Source organism: Camellia sinensis, chromosome 15, assembly GCF_055761805.1.
Source record: "Camellia sinensis isolate YWXY chromosome 15, ASM5576180v1, whole genome shotgun sequence".
In the NCBI taxonomy this organism is placed as follows: Eukaryota; Viridiplantae; Streptophyta; class Magnoliopsida; order Ericales; family Theaceae; genus Camellia; species Camellia sinensis.
In genome coordinates, this window is record NC_138975.1 from 64,723,276 (window position 1) to 64,742,849 (window position 19,574).

Below are 19,574 nucleotides of genomic sequence, written 5' to 3' on the forward strand. Positions count from 1 at the left end.
TTTATCTCCCACCTCTCTATCTCTCAAACCTCTTATGGGTTTTTATTTATTCTGATTGATTATATCTATACAACAAACTATCATCATCTATGGGCATAGAGTAATATGTATAATGGAAAGTCTAGACATATCCGTCGTAGACATAATTCCATACGACAACTACTCTCTAATGGAGTTGTCTCTCTAGACTATGTAAAGTCTAAGAACAACATTGTGGATCCGCTAACCAAAGGGTTAACTCGAGAGCTAGTAGAAACGTCATCAAGAGGAATGGGGTTAAGGCCCTTAGTTAATATTACTAAAACGGAAAACCCAACTCAGTTGAATGGAGATCCCAAGATCTAGATTCAAAGGGACAACCTAATTGTGTGTAACGGGTGAGTCACTGAAAAGGTAAATCCTCTTACCCATTCCTTTATTCAGTGATACCTATTTATAGGTTTGTTTCCCTGTACAAACCGTGTGCTAAATTCCATAGCTTAAGTGGTAAGCTTCTTACCTAGTTCCAACTCATGGTCAGTGGTAGCTTCCATAAAGCTTCATCTTCTTCTTTAAACTTCTGGTAAGTTGTCTTTTACTATTTTCAAGAAGCTTCTCGAGAATACTTGAGGATTCATGTTTACTCTCCAACATTCCCCCTTAAACTTGAATCACCAAATAAGGTAACTCTGAGCATTTTTCGTAGCTTCACAAATGTTGTTTTGAGGGGCTTCGTAAATATGTCTGCAACTTGATCTTTACTCTTTGGGTGTATTAATTGGATTTCTTCTTTACTTATGCATTCTCATATGAAATGAAATCTTGTACCAAAATGCTTGCTTTTATCATGGAAGACTGGACTCTTTTCTAACTAGATTGCCAACTTGTTATCCGCATATATCTCTGCGGCTTCTTGTTGCGGTTCTTGAACTTTTTTCAACAAATTTCTCAACCAAATAGCATGACACGCTCCTGCGGCAATAGCTACACTCTTCTTCACATGTCGATAGAGTTACTATCGGTTGTTTCTTTGAGGACTGCGTAAAAGCTATATCTTCGTGATAAAACACAAACCCGGTAGTACTTTTACGATTATCCACATCTCCAGCCCAATCACTGTCACTATATCCTACTAATTTGAATTCATCCGTAGATGAGTAAAACAATCCGTACTCTATTGTGCCTTTCACATACCATAGGATTCTTTGGGCTGCTTTCAGATGTGGCGTCTTGGGTTACTCCATTAACAACTAAGCCTACTGCGAACAATATATCAGGCATGGCTGTGAGATATCTTTTGGCTTCCAACTAGACTTTTGAAATACATTGGGTTACCCTTATCTCCTTCATCATACTTGGACACCTTGTTGCTTCTATTTGTTGGTGTATCAACAACTTAACAATTTTCCATGCTAAACTTCTTTATGACTTCTTTGCATACTTAGTTTGTGATACAAAAATTCCTTCATTACTTTGCTTGATTTCTATCCCCAAGAAAATTGCCATGAGTCCGATGTCTGTCAACTCAAACTCTCGTGTCATGGATACTTTGAAATCTCGACTCATGATGAGATTATTGCCTGTGAATATTAGATCATTGATGTAAAGACAAACAAATAGCAAATCTCCCCCCTTGTTTGCCTTGAAGTATAGAGAATGTTCATATAGGCATTTAACAAACCCATTTCCAACAAAATACCTGTCAATTGTTGTATTCCATGCCCTTGGTACTTGCTTCAAGCCATAAAGCACTTGCTTTAACTTATATACTTTATCTTGTTCGTCTGACTTCACATAGCCTAATAGCTGTTCAACTTACACTTCTTCTTTAAGATAACCATTTAAGAATGTTGATTTGACATCCATTTGGTATATTTTTCATTTTTTCTAAGCTGCTAAAGAGATGAAAACTCGTATCGTTTCTAGGCGTGCTATTGGAGCAAAAACTTCATCATAGTCTATGACATATTGTTGTTTGTAGCCTTTCATGACCAATCTTACTTTATATTGTTTAACATCCCTTTTAGCATTTCTTTTTGCCTTATACACCCATTTGACAACCAATTGCTTTGTGACTTTTTGGTAAGAACATAAGTTCCCAGGCACTACAGGTGCATTTGTTACCCCAAATGGTATGACTAAAAATTCATAATGTCCATATCTAGTTCGGAAAAGCGGTTTTCTCTATGTCTTCCACTTTGATTTTTAGCTGGTGATACCAAGATCTAAGGTCAATTTTAGAAAACACTTGTGCTCCCTGTAATTGGTCAAATAAGTCATCTATTTGGGGTAATGGGTATTTGTTCTTCACGGTTACTTTATTCAATTCATGGTAGTCTATACATAACCTCAAAGACCCATCCTTCTTCTTCACAAATAAGATTTGAGCACCCCAAGGTGATGTGCTTGGACAGATAAATTTCTTGTCGAAGAGTTCCTGGAGTTGAACTTTCAACTCCTTGAGTTCCGAAGCTGACATTCTATAAGGGATCTTGGAGATAGGTTGTGTTCTAGGTACTACATCAATTGTAAACTCAATCTCCTTATCAATTAAGTCCCCGGGCAGGTCATTAGGAAACACAACAGAAAAGTCACAAACTATAGGAATAGTCTATACACTGGTACCATTCGAAGATGCAGTCATTACATAGTACAAGTAGCCCCGACAACCTTTTCTCAGCAGTTTCTTGGCTTTAATAAATAAAACCAAGTACGGTGGAGGAACCACGCCATTTACAGTAAAAACAAATTCGGGCATACCAGGTGGTTTAAACACAACAGATTTACTCACATAGTCAATGGTGGTGCAGTATTTAGTCAGCCAATTCATACCCAGAATACAATCAAAGTGATCAATGCACAAGGGTAGTAAATCAACATACAATGTCATTTCACCAATTACAATATCACATGGTGGATAAACATAAGCACACATCATAGAACCCCCAGTCGGTGTAGACATAGATAACAAATAATTCATAGGTTCTAACAGTCTAGTTAATTTTTGAGAAAAAGCATGCGATACAAATGAATGCGTAGAACCGGAATTAATCAGCACATAAGCATTCTGAGCACAAATAGAAATTGTACTTGACACCACAGACTTAGTGTTCTGTATATCATCAGGGACCAGAGAAAATACCCTTCCTTGTCTTAGTGTTTCGTTCCTGGTGTTACCCCTGGCATTAGTTCTTGTATTGGTTCTCGTTACATGAGCAAATTTGGTGAACTTGCTGTTGGATGGTTTGCATTATCGAACCTCATTGGGCAATCTCTAAGCATGTGGCCGGTCTTTCCACACCAGAAGCATGCACCCGATGCACGATGGCACACGCCTGTATGCTTTCTTCTGCATTCAGTACAAGTTGGCTTAGACCCACTACTTTGGCTCGAACTACTTGAAGTTCCAATATTTTTCTTTTTGTGTGCAAAGAATGAATGGCCCTTCCGAAAATTGGATCCAGATCTTTTGCTTCGCTATTAAATTGTTGGTGTCTTAGCTTGGTTCTTTGCCACCAAAATGGCTTCTGCCATTAATGCCCTATTGAGCACATTCATATACGTAGGTAGGTTGAGGACTCCTACTGATCTAATATCTCAAAATCCAAACCACTTTCAAATTTCTATGCTTTCTTATAGTCAGTATCCACCATATATGGGGAAAACTGAGCCAATTCAGTAAATTTGGCTTGATACTTAGCCACTGACAATTTGCCTTGTTTGAGTTCTTGAAATTCAGATACTTTCCGATCTCTGAAGCATTGGGGAAAATACTTCTCATAAAAGTTCTCATGGAATTGAGCCCACGTCATGTTTTCATTTGGCATTTCAAATTAGTAACCACCATCTCTGGGCTTCATCTTTTAATGTATAAGTGGCCAAGAGAACTTTTTACGTTTCGGAGCAAGGAAATACTTCGAACAATTTTTCCATTTCCAGTAGCCATGTTTTTTCCTTCAGCGGTTTAATACCACCCACGAAGGTTGGTGGTTTCATCTTCATGAACTTCTAAGTCAGGTTGATTACATCACCGTAATCTGGCTCATATTGTGTTGGTGGAGGTGGGGGAGGCAAGGGTTGCTGCCTCTGTTGTTGTGTCATAGCTTTGGTCAATGCTACAAGCATCTGTTCCATTCGGCTCATGCGAGCCTTGAGGATTCACTTGTATCATTACTTCTTGCATTCTCCATAGTGCTATAGGGAAAAAGGTAATAATAAATAAAGGAATAATTTTGTTCAGTTCTTTCAAGTTCATTTATTCAGGCTCAACTTCAGTTTTCATGTTTATAGAGATTATCACACACTCACACAGGCAGATAAAATGTCCCTAACTTCTTACTAGGACACACTAAGCTCATATGGACTCATGTGTGTGGTACGACACGTGCTCTAATACCATTCTGTCATGACCCAAACCTGCCCCTATAGGTTTAGTGTCGTAACCAGCCAGTAATCCTTGGATTACCAACGGCCTCTTAACAGAATAACATATAGTTAGGGGCTGCGGAAGCAAATATATAAAATATACATTGTCTATTGAGCTGTGAAAACGTACATGATAATTTTAAACCTTAAAACTAAAATACAGTATTTATATGTTATTTCATGTACATACAACAGAAGACCTTTTTGTAAGTCAAAAGAAATTAAGTCTTATACATCCACAATAAAAAAAAACACAACCTCTAAACATGACTTGACTAGGAACCTCCTCGGGAGGCACAAAGGCTGGCTAATCAAAAACTGAGTCGCCAAGTCCTCAACTCTGAGCCTGGTCACGTGCCTGATCACCTACATATATAAAACAAATAGTGAGAGGGAGCATAGTGAATAATAACAGAGTAAAGGGTTAAATGAATGATGTCCCATAATTAAGTCCGTGCATAGAACCATTCAATGCATATATATATAATTCAGGAATCATGCTTGATCATTCATAGTTCATCCGTTAGCTCTAACAGATCATATACAGAACATCATAGATCATACTTGTCAGTTCCATAGAGGAACCTCCTGCCAAGTACGAATAACTTGCCAGTTCCATAAAGGAACCTTCGGACTGGGTACAAATAACTTTCCAGTTCCATGAAAGAACCTCCAGCCGGGTATAGATAACGTGCCAATTCTATTAAGGAACCTCTGGTCCGGGTACATATAACATAGTTGAATCATAGCAATAATGTCATATATATATATATATATATCAGAGATGAACAATCATTCATACTGCATAAGCATAGCATTCATAGGACAAATCTTATTCCATATACAGGAAATAATTTAACTTGAACATAGCTTTACTAAGTCATAACTCACTGATAATCGGTGGCTCTGAATAGATGAGTAGAGTAGGCAATTCACTTAACTTGAGGCGCGTGATCTACATAGCATGACAGATACATACATTGAAACACATGCTCGGATTATACGTAACTTATTTCATTTGTCCTTAGTGTGTTTCTATCCCTCATCCTCATTATATTGTTTTAATCTTGGCCTAGGAATGCCTAGGATGGAATGAGGATGCTAAAATGTATTTGAAAACATTTTTCAAAATTTACTGAAAACAAAGTCCATGCTTGAGTGTGTCTTTCCTCGCTCGAGCGGATATGCAAAATGTGAGAGTCTGCTCGAGCGTAACTTCCTTCACTCAAGCTGTTTGCAAACTTTGAAAAAGTACTAGTTGCTTGATTTTCACGCTCGACAGACAATCGATCCCTGCTCGAGCATGAGACTCAAACCTTCACTCGAGCATCACTTTCATCGCTCGAGCGATCTGTAAAAACACATGAACTTCTGGGAGCATGCATTTCATGCTTGAGCAGACTTCTGGTCGCTCGAACGGAAGTGCAAGATTACAGGGTTACCGCTCGAGCGCAGAATCCAATGCTCGAGTGGAAGTGCAAAATCTGGAATTTCCATATTGCACTCCCCAGCTCCAAGCTCGAATTCTACACCCCAAAACTCATCTTCTTGGGCCAAAATTCTGGAGAACATCTAGAAACTTGTAAAATATCATGGTTTAAAGATCATTTCATGACATCAAGGCCCAAAAGTAGGTCAAACATGCAACAATTCAACTTGAAATGTAAAAACATGGTATGAATATGACATGCATGTGTTCACTTGAGTTTATGGCTTCTAAAACATGATCAAATGTGATCCATTGATGAGAAATATTATGAATTATTCAACTTATGCTAGAATTACAGCATGCATGGAGAAAATCTTTGAAAACAACTTCAAAATGCTACAAATATGCATGCATGTATGGAATGACTTATCTTTCTTCAATTCTAGCTCAATCCTTACATGAATTCATCTAATTCACTTGTTTTCATACATTATTCAACTACATTACAAGGCCAAAGACTAAAGCACTTACCTAGAGTCTAGATTGCATAAGTGAGGAAGCTTCAATTCCCAAATTCTTTGCAAATCTCCAATAATTCCTAGCAATTCTCCCCTATCCCAACTTTTGCTCCCAAATTTCTTCTCTCTCTCTCTCTCTCTCTCTCTCTCTCTCTCTCGCTTTTTTTTTCTTGTGTTTGTGAGCTCAAATGTATTGAAATGAAGAAAAGAAAAGGGTGAAGGCATATAAGAAGCCTTATATAGGCTCACTTAATGATAATTAATTAAGGTTAATTAAGTGGGCATTAATTTAATGTAATTTAATCGTTCTAAATCAAATTTTGATTAAACCTACCATAATGTTCTACAAATTTCAAATAACACATAAATCAAGTCAATTTTTGAATCGGATGTCGATAAGGCCTTCAATTCACAAACCGAACAAAAACATGAACAGACCTTTCTAAGTTAAACATATATAAACACAAAATAATGCAATGCACATGTAATTAACTCAGGATTTCTTCATAATTACTTATTAGGCATACTTAAGCATGAATTAGCGCTAATCATGGGTCGGGGTTATGTAGACACCCCATTTTTTACGGCCCTTTAAGATTTGGATGTTCTTGTAGGTATATCTGATGACGAGTCTGATTGCTCGCCGAACACTATAAGTCTCTATCGGAATGCCACAGCTTTGAGTATTTCAAACCTTGCATCCATTTTGTCTCATCTTTGGACCATGCTTGGGTCTTTTCAGCCTGAAGTTCCTGATGGCTTGCCGGCTATCCTTGGAGGCTACCAGCCACCACTTCTCCTTTGCCGGCCATTGATGTGCATTGTCTGTCATCAATGAAGCCTTGTCGGCCACCACTAATGGCCACCTGGCCACCTGGCCACCTTTGTTTGCTGCAGATATTTTGTGATATTTTGTGCCAATTGTTTGCACACATTCATGCATCTTCCAACACGTGTGTAGTCAGATGTTTGTGAGGAAAATTTGTGTTTTTCTATATATAGGACCCCTCTCTCTCATGTGAAGGGGTTAGAAAAATTGGAGACATAAAAAATTTCTCTCTCCTTTTGCAAAATTGTGTGTGTTTGGCTAATTTCTCTACACTTTTGCCTACTTCTCCTAAACCAAATCCTCTCACCTTTGAGTTGAGGTTCCTTGGGGCCTTCTTGGAGCTCTTGAAGGTGGTTTTGGCTTGAACTTATGCCTAAAGTTTTCTTTGCTTTAAGAGGTAGAATACTAGTCTTGTTATCTTGTTTTCAATACTTGTTTTTCTATCTTTTTCAATTGTTTTTGAGGTAGGTTTTGAACCGTAAAAGGTTCTATTTTTGTGGCTTAAAAATGGTGGTTTGACCCCCTTTTTTGGTTAGGGGGTGGTTCACCCTTCTTGTTCCTTAGTTTGTAAAGTCTTTTGTGCCTTTGATCATCACTTTCAAACCAACTTTTTTGGGCCTTTTAACCACTGAATTTCAGAGGTTTTCCAATGACAAAAATCTCATTTTGAAGTCCAAAATTGGAGGGGTTAGCCTCCCCTCCTTGTGTCTTGTTTGCGTGCTTAGTTAGCCTTACATGTTAGCATGTTTTAGCCTCTGAAATAGCCTGCTTTAGCTCTATTTTGGGCTATTTGGTTCATTTGAACTTTGTTTTGTGTAGTTGTAGTGTAAATCCTTGCACTAGCTTGTTGATTTAAGGCTTTAAACATCATTGGCTACATGTTTTTAGTGTTTTTATCACTCAATTTCAGCATCTAAATCTCTACATCCTCCCTCTTTGCTTCACTTTTTCCTTTGCTTTTAAGGGTTATTTCAAACTTGGGATCCTTTAAGGTTGAGATTGAGGTCATGCTCAATGGTTTAATCCTCTTTGAGGGTTCATTATCAAAGGCATGATCTCTCTTGCCTTACACTACCCCTTGGTTGACACTTCCTTCACCTTAGAGGATACTCACCAATGGACAATTTAATTAAGGAATGATTTGGTAATTAAAACGTGTAAACAAAATTGACAAGTAAAAGTGGCAAGATAAGCATGCCCTTATGTTGCATTGCATGTGTTCAAATCAGACGTTAATTTGAACACAAGGAAAATGGGACATTTCATACTCAAAAGTGATGAAATGTGCCACTTTCCTAGGTCTCCATTGCCCTTGATCATGCATGATAGGGTGGTGGTCTTGTTGGTCATATTTGTGCATTTATCGAAATTGTACGAATTGGATCTTTGGCCATCATGCAATGAACTTGCTTGATTGGTGGTTTTGGATCTAAATGTGCCACTCCTTTGAGATATTGAGATGATAAGGAGGGATGCAGTATAAACAAATCCTTGGAAAAATCCCTTTTTTGCTCTGTTTGTGCTCTATTGCAGCATGGTGATCTAATGCATCAGTGGCCGACAGTGCACCACTTATGGCTGTCAGTGCATCATTTTTGGCCGGCAGAGGGCCAGCAGGTCACTGATGTAAACCTCAACAAAGATTTGGTAAGGTGGAGCAGAAAGGTTCTAGAAATGCTCAACCCTGCAAACAGAGGCTTTTGAGAGCAAAACAGAGGTCTTTTCGGGCCAAAACCAAGCATGTGCATCTTCCACTTTCCGAGGCAGAGCAGTGGCAGCATAGTTTAATGTTTTACATGCTTAGTTCATGTATATTTATGTTAACTAATTAGTTTGGTAGTTAGCTAAAGTGTTGTAATAATTAGTAATTAGCTTAGCTAGTTATTCTTTTGATTTGTAATAATTAGTCTAATTAGCTTAATTAGATTAGTTTAATCGGCTAGCTAGTTACCTCTTATTCATTCGGTCCCTCCTTCGCGAAGGCGTAATATTGTAATAAGTGTGCGTGCGCGTGTGTATGTTTTCCAACCCCACGTCTTTCTCCCTTTTATTTAATCGCTTTCGATGGTTATATTAGGCCATATTTTAACTTAGCATATCGCATGCTTGCATCCATTCATTTGTCTTGCATGTACTGAGGCTCGGTGCATCATTCAAACTGCATTGTTATTTTGATATATTCTTTGAATACGTGTTTAATCGTATGTTGTTCTAATTGATCTATATGTCGTATTACTAGCCAAGCCTATTAATTGCATATTGCATGTGTTGCATTAGACAGTTAACATAGTTAGGATCACGCATCCTTCTAACTAGTTTCTATTTTGGCTCAAAGTACTAGGTGGGTTTTTACGCTTTAGCATACTTGCATAAGTGTGAATGTTGCCATGTCTAGCATGCTTACCATGAGGCTATGTGCTTAAATGCTAAACTACTTGAATGCCTGTGGATGAAGGCTTGTTGTTTGAATTGGAACAATTCAACGAATGTGCGTCTTAAGCCCACTTTGTTGAGTGGCAAATCATGTTTTAAGCCCACTATGTTTGGTGGAAAACCCGCATCTTTAAGCCCACTTGAGGTGACAAATTCAAACAATTTTTTGTAAACAAACATGAATTGGATTGTTCCAAATTGAGTAAACTACTCTATATTTGCTTATGCGCATCACATAGTAAAGCTAGCTTAATAATCAGAATAAGAACACAATGTTTATAAAAGATGGAATCATGATTAGTAGAGGTCGATCTTTGATCGGGCGAGTAGAGGTACTCAATTCATGACCTTCCCTCTTTGTACCCAAGTTCTTGAGTCAAGGCAACTTTGGTGATGACGAACACGTGGCCTTTGGCACGAGTCAGGGTTTCCTAAATTTTTCCAAAATAAAATATTTAGGCGGTGACTTTGTATCTAAAAAAGCAGTCCAATTTTGGCATTATTTGATTTAAAATCGATTTTCCAAAAAGATTTGCCGGATTTGGACTCTTTGGTGTTTATCAATTTCACATTAAACTTGTAAGACTAGATTCCGAACAGCGGGAGTCCGAACTGTGAGGCCTTCTTTTCAAACCTTTCGAAAGGGGGCCTGGAAAAAGGCGAGTCCACAGGTTGTTACAGGGATGAAAAGAGACATAGCCTTGTTTGTATCAAGGTGTCTTACTTGTTAACAAGTGAAGGCTAAGCATCAGAGGCCAGCGGGTTTGTTGCAACCCTTGCCTATAGCCGAGTGGAAGTAGGAGCATGTCACTATGGATTTTGTTGTGGGTCTTTCGAGAACTTAACTGGGTAATGATGTCGTATGGGTGATAGTCGACTAGTTAACTAAGTCAACACACTTGTACCAACAAAAGAAAATAGAAAATCAAAAGAGAAAATCCTCCTGCGTGAGTCATCCTTTGCTGACTCCACAAAAACTTGGTATTTCTCCACAGGTTTACTAGGGCTAGGGCTGGATGTCCCGCTACTCACCTACATTCATATATATAATGGAGTGAGCTAACATCCAGTGAATAACATCAGAGTAAAGGGGTTACGTGAATGAGTTCTAGTAAATGATGTAAGCATTTCTATATCATAAGCAATACATAACGGAACGACCTTGGGTCGAACAGATAACAGAACAACCTTGGGTCCAACGTATAACAGATGTACATAATAGAATTGATCATATCATAATAGAACGACCTCGGGTCCAATCATTTATAACTATATATCGACCATTCGGTCAACTCATAACAGATAGTCAGACTTATTAGATGTTCAAAACGACCTTGGGTCCAATCTTGTCAAATGTACAGAACAACCTTGGGTCCAATTCAAATATATAGAATGACCTTGGATCCATTATATAAATTCGTATTCATCAAACACATTGTAGATATTATGTTAATTAGACAGATAGAAACTCAATCACACTTGCAAAGTCACAGTTTCGGAAAAGCTTACCACATTAGGACATTTAGAAAATAGAGTCAGTAAGAAAATATCTTTACTAAGATATTACTCATAATAATTCAGTTGTTGACTCATCCTCGTGGATGATCCTACACAATTCGTAAGCTGTAGACATCCCCGAACGTCCCCGGAGGGAGAACCCCCGTTCTGCTCATATTGGGCTCACTACAGTTCGGACTCTTGAATTGTCACGGTTCTTAATCTAAAACCAAAGAGTCCAAATCCGGTAAATCGTTTTGAGAAAACTGATTTTTAGAAAAGAAATGCCAAGCATGGACTGCTTTGCCAGATACAGAGTCGCCATCTAAATATTTTGTTTTGGGAAATTTAGGAAACCCTGACTCGGTGCCAAAGGCCACGTGTCCGTCATCACCAAAGTTGCCTCGGCTCGGGAACTTGGGTATGATTGGGAAAGGTCATCTATGAGCACCCCCTCTCGCCCGATCCGAAGATCGGCCTCTACTAATCATGATATCTCGTTTTTGAAAACACATGCGTTCTTATTCCAGTTGATTGGCCTAGAATTACTATGTGATGCGCACATCAAAACAAGTATAGACTAGATCGCCTAAATCGGAACAAAGCATTGCATATCCGTTCATTTTGGAAATGGTTTGAGGTTTGCTACTCGCGAGTAGGCTAAAACACGGATTTCAGCGAGTTGTTCCAACTCAAACAATCCAACCTTCACCAACAGGCATTCAGGAAATTTATATCACATAAGCATTTAGCCACATGGTAAGCATGCTGTTATGTTAACATTCACACTCATGCGAGATGCTAAAGCATAAATACTTACAGCGTACTCCGAGCCAACACAGTGAACTAGTTAGTAATTATATGCGTGATCCTAATTCATGTTAAGTGGCTAATGCAACGCATGCAGAGTGTCACTACAATAGGCTCGACTATTTTAAGATGGCATATAATGATACTACAACTAACACGTATTCAATTTGGAATTGAAGTACAAATGCAGTTAGAATGATGCGCCGAGCCCGGTGCATGCAAAACGAATGAATGGATGAAAACATGCTATCATACTGTATGCTAATTGAAACATGCCCTAGACTAGCCATCGAAGGTAGTAAATAAAAGGGAAGAAAGACGTGGGGTTGGAAGACATACACATACTCACGCACACTTATTACACAATTGCCCTCGCTCGGAGGGACCAAAAGAATAACACAAATCAATTAACCTACAAGTTCATTAAATATTACAGACCACTTAACTAGTTAAGGAAATTAACTAAGCTAAGAAAGCAGTAAAGGTCTTGGGAGAAGGGTCCAATGCACGCGTGCTCGGGTTTGCTCAGAAATCCATCGCCATGCACAAACTGCCTCTGTTTACCCTGCTCAGCTCTTCTGAAAATTGCACAACTCCCAAGGAGCGCTCTATGGATATTGAGGAGCATCACCAACCAAGTGGGATCATCACCGACCATTTTGAAGTGGTCATCGACCATCCATTGAGCTCTCGGCTAAATATATTTGGTCGGTCGGCAGTATAAATGGCCGACCGGCCAAAACTTCCTGCAGAAACCTGTTTGACAGCAGCAGAGGGCAGACAAGTCATGGTAATGCATTTTCAAAGCAATGTTTGCACCACCACCCTCCTTATCATGTTCATGACTCAAAGGAGGATGGTCCTCGACCCTCGGACCACCAATCGCACATTTCGATGCGTGATGGCCCAAGAGCCAAGTTGTGCAATTTCAATGGGATGAAATGCATACAAACAAACAAGAGGCCCAACCTCTATCATGGTGATTCAAGCGGCAAGGCATGCATGCCAAATGCAACCTAAGCATGTGAGCTAAGTATGCAACATGAGCATGGAGGCAAGTATGCAAACATGCAATATGTACTAGGCACACAACCTAATGCAAGGCATGGAACCAAGTCCAAGGACTTAAACTATGGTCATGTGACACATGAAGCAAATGACCAAAGTGAAACAAAACAGCCCCAAATCATGCCAAAACGAGGTCAAAGACACACCTAGATGGCATCTAAATGGCCTATACATGGAAGCATACAAAAGGGACCAAACATGGAGCATAAGACACCAACCTCTTAAAGCATTAAAGGAGCATCAAATGAAAGCATACAAGCATGCTATAAGGACTGAAATGGCATGATAAGTGGTTCTAAACCACTGAAACAAAGCAAGAAAAGCATGCTAGGGGGGTCAACACTCAAGGCCTACAAGTGAGATTGCATGGTAGCTATACAAAGCAAAGCATGGATGACCCAAATGACCAAAAACAGACCTTAAGCACACTAAAACATGCATAAAAGCTTCACAAAGCTAAGCCAAAACAAGTAAGCATAGTGGTCTAAATGCTAGATACATGTTAAGGCAATTTCATAGCATTACAAGACAAGTATGCAAAGCAAGCATGGTGTGTCTAAACCAACTTACAACAGTGCTATATCATGGTAAAATAAGCACAAATACTACTTAAGACATGGCCAATATGAACTTAAACAAGGTGCTCACACATGAGGCTAAAATGACAAGTTTTGAAGGCAACAAGGAGTGGGGATGGCCCTCTCCTTCTTAGGACCTCAAACCACCATCCTCACCACTGAAATCCCTCAAGATTTCAGTGGTGAGGAGGCCCAAACAAGGTGGTCCCGGAGCTCACCAAAAATGCACAAAAAAGAGGCCAAACAAGGCCTAAGATTGGGTAAACGACCCCAAACACAAAAGTGACCTTAATGAAGTATCTTAAACACAAAAAGAATAGAACTTTTTTATGTTATACACAAAGCTCAAAATAGCAAAAAAGATAGGCTAAAAGTGTGTGCAAAAACGGGGAATAAAGAGGGAAAAGGAGTTACCTTTGTAGCCAAAAGGGGACAGCAGCCTCTTGGTCCAAAAAAACAGTCTCTTAGCCTCTGATGATGGAGGTGTTGTGCTAGGAGGTGCAGTTCAAATGGCCAAGAACTAGACCCTTTTGCACTCTCTAACCCACACAAATGTAGAGAGAAAGAGATATAGAGAGGGAGTGATATATATATGATATATATCAGATTTTTCTAACCCTTCAAAGGGGAGGAGAGGCCCTCTTTTTATAGAGAAACCAAGGGGCAAAGCTTCTCTTAGAAGCTTTGAGCAAAGAGGCCAAGCTTCTCTTAGAAGCTTGGAGCAAAAGGGCCAAGCTTCTTGGAGAAGCTAGGCAAAGGGGTCAAGAGGTTCAAGCTTCTTCAAGAAGCTAAAAAAGGATCGAGCTTCTTGGAAAAGCTAAAAGAGGGTCAAGCTTCTTGGAGAAGCTAAAAAGGGTCAAAAGGTTCAAGCTTCTTGGAGAAGCTAAAAAAGGGTCAAGCTTCTTGGAGAAGCTAAAAAGGGTGAAAAGGTTCAAGCTTTTTTAAGAAGCTAAAAAAGGGTTCAAAAGGTCAAGCTTCCTCAAAAAGCTAAAACCAAGAGTTCAAAAGGTTCAATCTTCCTCAAGAAGCTAAAACAGGGGGTTCAAAAGGTTCAAACCCCCCTCAAGAAAAGGTCTCGGCCAGAAAAAAGTGGCTAATCGCCCAACAAAGTTGGCCGACCGACCACAAAATGTGCCGACCGATCATCAACAGTGCCAACCGGCCATCACTAGTGGCTGGTGGAAAGGAAACAAGGCCGGTGGCCTCAAGCCATGGCCGGTGAGGTGTGGGGATGGCCTACAAGCTATTTCTCATCCTCAGAAGCAAAACAATAAGTGTTTGATGTAAAACCAAACACAAAACAAACAAGTCGAGAGGTCATGAGGCAAGGCGCGTAGTCGAAACCTCCGAGAACTCAAGACGAACACAAATAGGGATGATCATCGAGTGTTCAAACAATGACGTCCAAGTCTTGAGGACGGTCAAAAATGGGGTGTCTACATAAGTGTACACACATTGGATTACATTGCTTAACCGGATTACTCTTTAACTTATTCAATTCTTTAGCCTTCATTCTAACTCTTTAATTCATTTAGGATGTTCAATTCATGCCTAAGAATGCCCATAAAGGATTGAGAATGCCAGAATGAGTAAAACATGGCTTTTCAGAATATGCTGAAACAGGGCAGTTCACTTGAGCACAACATTAGTCGCTCAAGTGGTCCACATGGTCTGCAAAAGTACTGGATGATCCGAATCTAGGCTTGATGTTCGCTCCAACCAAGGTGAAAAATAAATGATGGTTGCTCAAGTGGTGACTTGGTTGCTGAAACCAATTACAAATGTCTGCAAAAATACTGAATGCATGAAATGTGCGCTCGAGTGACAACTTGTTCGCTCGAGCGGTGAGGCAGAATTCTGGAATTTCCATAATAGCGTTAAACTTCAAAACTCATAGTTTCAAATCATGATTTTGTATGGCTCATTCAAAACTTCTCAAACACTTAAAACTCTTCTGTAAACATGGATTCAAGACCACTTCTCAGGCCTCGTGGCCAATCTTCATGAATTCAACTCAAATGATTATGCATGTATGATTAAACTTTAAATTCCTTTCCAAGTTTACAAAAACATAAAATCTAACTTCAAACTCTTATGAATCATGAGTGCATGTATACGATAGTTTCAAAACTCAACATGGATGACATGAATCATGCTCAAACTTATGAAACTCTACCAAATTATGCATTCATGTATGAATTAACCTCCAATTCTTTATCCGAAGCTCAATTCCTACATTTAAACACATAATCTTCTTGAATTCACATATGAAATAACTTAGTTTCATAAATTGAAAGCTAATCACTTACCTAAAGTCTTTAATCAAGCAAATTCTAGCAAGAACTTGAGTTGTTCTACCCAATCCTCCAATTTCCTTGTCAAATACCAAGTCTACTAGCCTCCTCTCTCTCTCTAAGTTGCTATCATTCTCTCTCTAATGTTTCCAGCAGATTTCTTGAGCTCAAAATGAGCTATTTCTCTCATCTCTTAACTTCTATAGTTGTGATTAGCTTAAGGCCTTGATAAAGATTTAAGTTAATTAATTATATTTAGGTTAACTTAATCAAAACTTAATATTTCTAAACTGAATCAAATTTTAATCAAACTTCTAATTAGGCTCTAAGAATTTTGTCATTCACAAAAATTTAACCAATTCTGATTTATGATGCCATTAAGGACTTCAATTTCATATTATAACAAAAATCATAACAGATATTCCTACAATCAACAGACAAGAAGTCAAAAACCACATTAATCACATAATTAAGATTCAAATTCACACCTAGCACATAAGCACATGTATAATTAAAGAATTAAAAGCATAATACATAACGGGGTTGTCACAATAGTTCTTTTTGAGGTTGACCTAGGCAACCCTAAGAGAAGCAGGGACATTTTCGGCCAATAACTAAGTCATGCTTTGGTTAAGGCTGGTTTGTTCCTCCATTAAGAGAGTTTGTCGGGCATCAGTTGCGGCAAGTTCTGCTTACAATTGAGCTATTTGTGCAATAATGAAAGTTTTCTTCTCATCGATGGAGGCATTCTCCTTGAAGATGGCCTGGGTTCTAGCAGTAGCATTGGCTAAGGTGTGTGAGGTTTGTCTTAGATTGGCCATTTGTGCATTAACAGCCTCAGTTTTAGTTTGGAATTGGGCTATGGAAATAAGGTGATTAGGCAGGTTGGCTATGAAATCTTGAAGGATTTGGAGATGATTCGGGTCTAAAAGTCTTTCATCAACCCTGTAAAGGGTAAGGTCTTCAAAATGATGGCTTAGCAATAGAAAGAATTGGTTGACCTCTTGTTGCTCAAAAAGGGTAAGTTGGTTGAATTTTTCTTCATAAGTAGTGCTAGCTACTGACAATTAGAAAACATTGGCTTGTTGGAGCAAGTCTGGAGTCAAGTCCATGGGAAATAAGGTCTTAACCTATGCAAAGGATAAGTTTAGATCCAGAAAAGCATGATTAGATATGAGGGTTAAAAGGAAAATTACATCAACGCTGGCAAAAGATGTGGAAATGCTTCTGGTAGGGCTAGTATAAGAAGTCTGAATGCCACCTCAGTAGTGCTTAGAAGAGGTGTGGCCTTGGTAGCTTAAGCAAGAGGAATGGCCTCAGTAGCTTTTAGTGAAGTTGTTTACTCTCGTACTTCCATAAGATTGTTAGGGCAAGGGTTTTAAACCCTTGTTTCAGTAGTACTTGAAAGAATGGAGAAAGGCTCAAAAGCTGAAAGCCTTTTTTTTAGAATTGCAAAGGTAGAGTCTGGAGAAGCCATTAGTGGAAGTGTGAGAAAAGGGATGTCACCTAGATGGTTTCTAGGGTCATACAAGACAGAGAAGAGATACCTAGTGAAGGGGTTGTAAATACCTTCAGAAGGGGTAGTTGTGCTATTTTGTGGACCAGTGTCATGATCAGTCTGGAGGAGGTTGGCCTCTGGGCTAGAAGAGGTTCTGTTGATTAATTATAAAATGGTCCTTGGAAAAGAAAAGTGAGGAAAGAGAAGATGAAAGAATGGATGACAGAAAAAGGGGAAAAATAGAGAAAGATTACCTTGGGGTAGTGAAGCCGGCTTGTTTTCTCTAGTCTCAAGAGTCTGTTTGGTGATAGGATTAGTGTGCTCAAGGGTGAACTCTTGGTTTTTCTTTTGGAATTCATTATTGAGCCTTCCCTCTTCAGTAGAAGACTTTGCTTTTTCAGCTCCAAATTCAGGGATATTGCTTGGGTTAGGAGCATAATCGTTAGCTCTAGACCCCTATCCTTCAAATACTTTAGGTCTTGAAGATGAAGCCCATCATGTTGGTGGAATCTCTATTGATGGAGTAAAGGGCCTGAATCACTGTTACTAGAGAAATCATAACTGGTATAGTGTATTGCTACAACTTCATCATCACTAAATGGGATAGCTTGCAGTGGAGGTACATGTATAATAATGGCAGCATAGGTTGGAGGTTTAGCAATTATTTCTGCAATAGTTAGGGTGAAGACATCTTCTTGTTTTATCATTTGTTTATCAACAGTGTGCTAAGGATCAGAATCCTTTGAATGGTTGTTGGTATCCTCAGCCACCTGGAGTTTTCTTCTTTTTTGTTGTTACTGAAAGAGGGAGAAAGGAGAAATTGATGAGGAAAGCAAAAAGGGAAAAGAGCAGAGCAAGAAATGGTTTGTGTGAATAGAGAAGAAGACAAACCTGGGTTGCTTTGACTTTTGTAGCTGAGTCTTTAAAATATGAGTTGATTAGCATGTTGTCTTCATCAGAAAAAGGACCAGCTGGAATGGTCTCAGTAGGTTGTGGTTAGAGTTGAGGCTCATAGACCAACCTTTGCTCTACTAGGTTGAGATCTTCAAGGATAAGTCTGTGTTCCTCCATAGTCAAGTTGTCTGTCTCAAAACCTTGCTCCTCATCTATTCCTATGCTGGTAGGATCTTGTTTTTCCTTTGATTTTATCTCTGAGAAAGGCTTTCCACCTTCAGACTTAGATTGTTTCTCAAAAGGGGGAAGATTCTTTTTATCCTTTCTGCCAAGATCTACATCATAAGCTATGAAGGTAGAGGGCATGAGGGGGTCATCCATAGGATTTCTTCTTTTCCTTGGCCTTTTGGTATAAACCTTAGGAACTTTGCCTTTTGCCTTGCTAAAGGCAAACAATGGGTGAGAGACGTTGAAAGTGGCAGCCTGAGCCTTTTAAAAAAAATCAACTATTGATAATCAGAAGTTAGTAACAAGAAAAAGGGGGCAACAAAAATAAAAATAGAGAAAAATAGGCCAATATGAGAGTGAATGTCTTATGAGTTTGCCTCTGTCGATGAGAGAGGGAGAGGCTGGCAAGATACTCATCTAGTGATTTGCAGAAGATGGTGGCACTGAAAATGGTCCGCCAGGTCTCAAACCTCTTAGTAATACATAAGGTAGCTTCAAAAACAAAAAGCTAGGTTTCTGAAGGAGCTTTTGGTTCTCAGCCAAAATGGCATAGACATAAGGTTATTTAGTAAATTGGACTCTAATGTTTACGTACTCATGAATAGTGGGGTAAATACAAGGAAGTGAGATGTCTTGAATGAGCCCAAATTGTCTGGCCCATTGGCAAGGGTTGTATCTTTCAAAACTACAATTTGACTTTTTGTTGCTAGAAATAGATCCCCCAACTAAGATGTACCTAGAGGTAAGACAAATTTGGTTGTTTGCTTCTGCCTGAAGTCATCATCAAGAGTGGTTCGATCATCATACAAGAATTTCAAAGAAGCAGAAGTGAAAAGGAAAGATTAAAAGGGAAAGAAAGGAGTTCTATTAACGGTAAATCCCCCACCCCCCCAAAAAAAAAAATGAAGAAGTATTGAGCAAAGATCGCACTGGGAGAAGGTCTAGGTGAAAGAAAAAAACTCAACATAGATCTCACATCTAGCAATATAGTCTATCCTTTTTCTAGACTTGATTTTTGAAAAATAAGCAAGAAGCCAAACATGAAAGAGCTAGAAAGGGCCCCTACACTATGACTGATTCTTTTGCTATGTAAG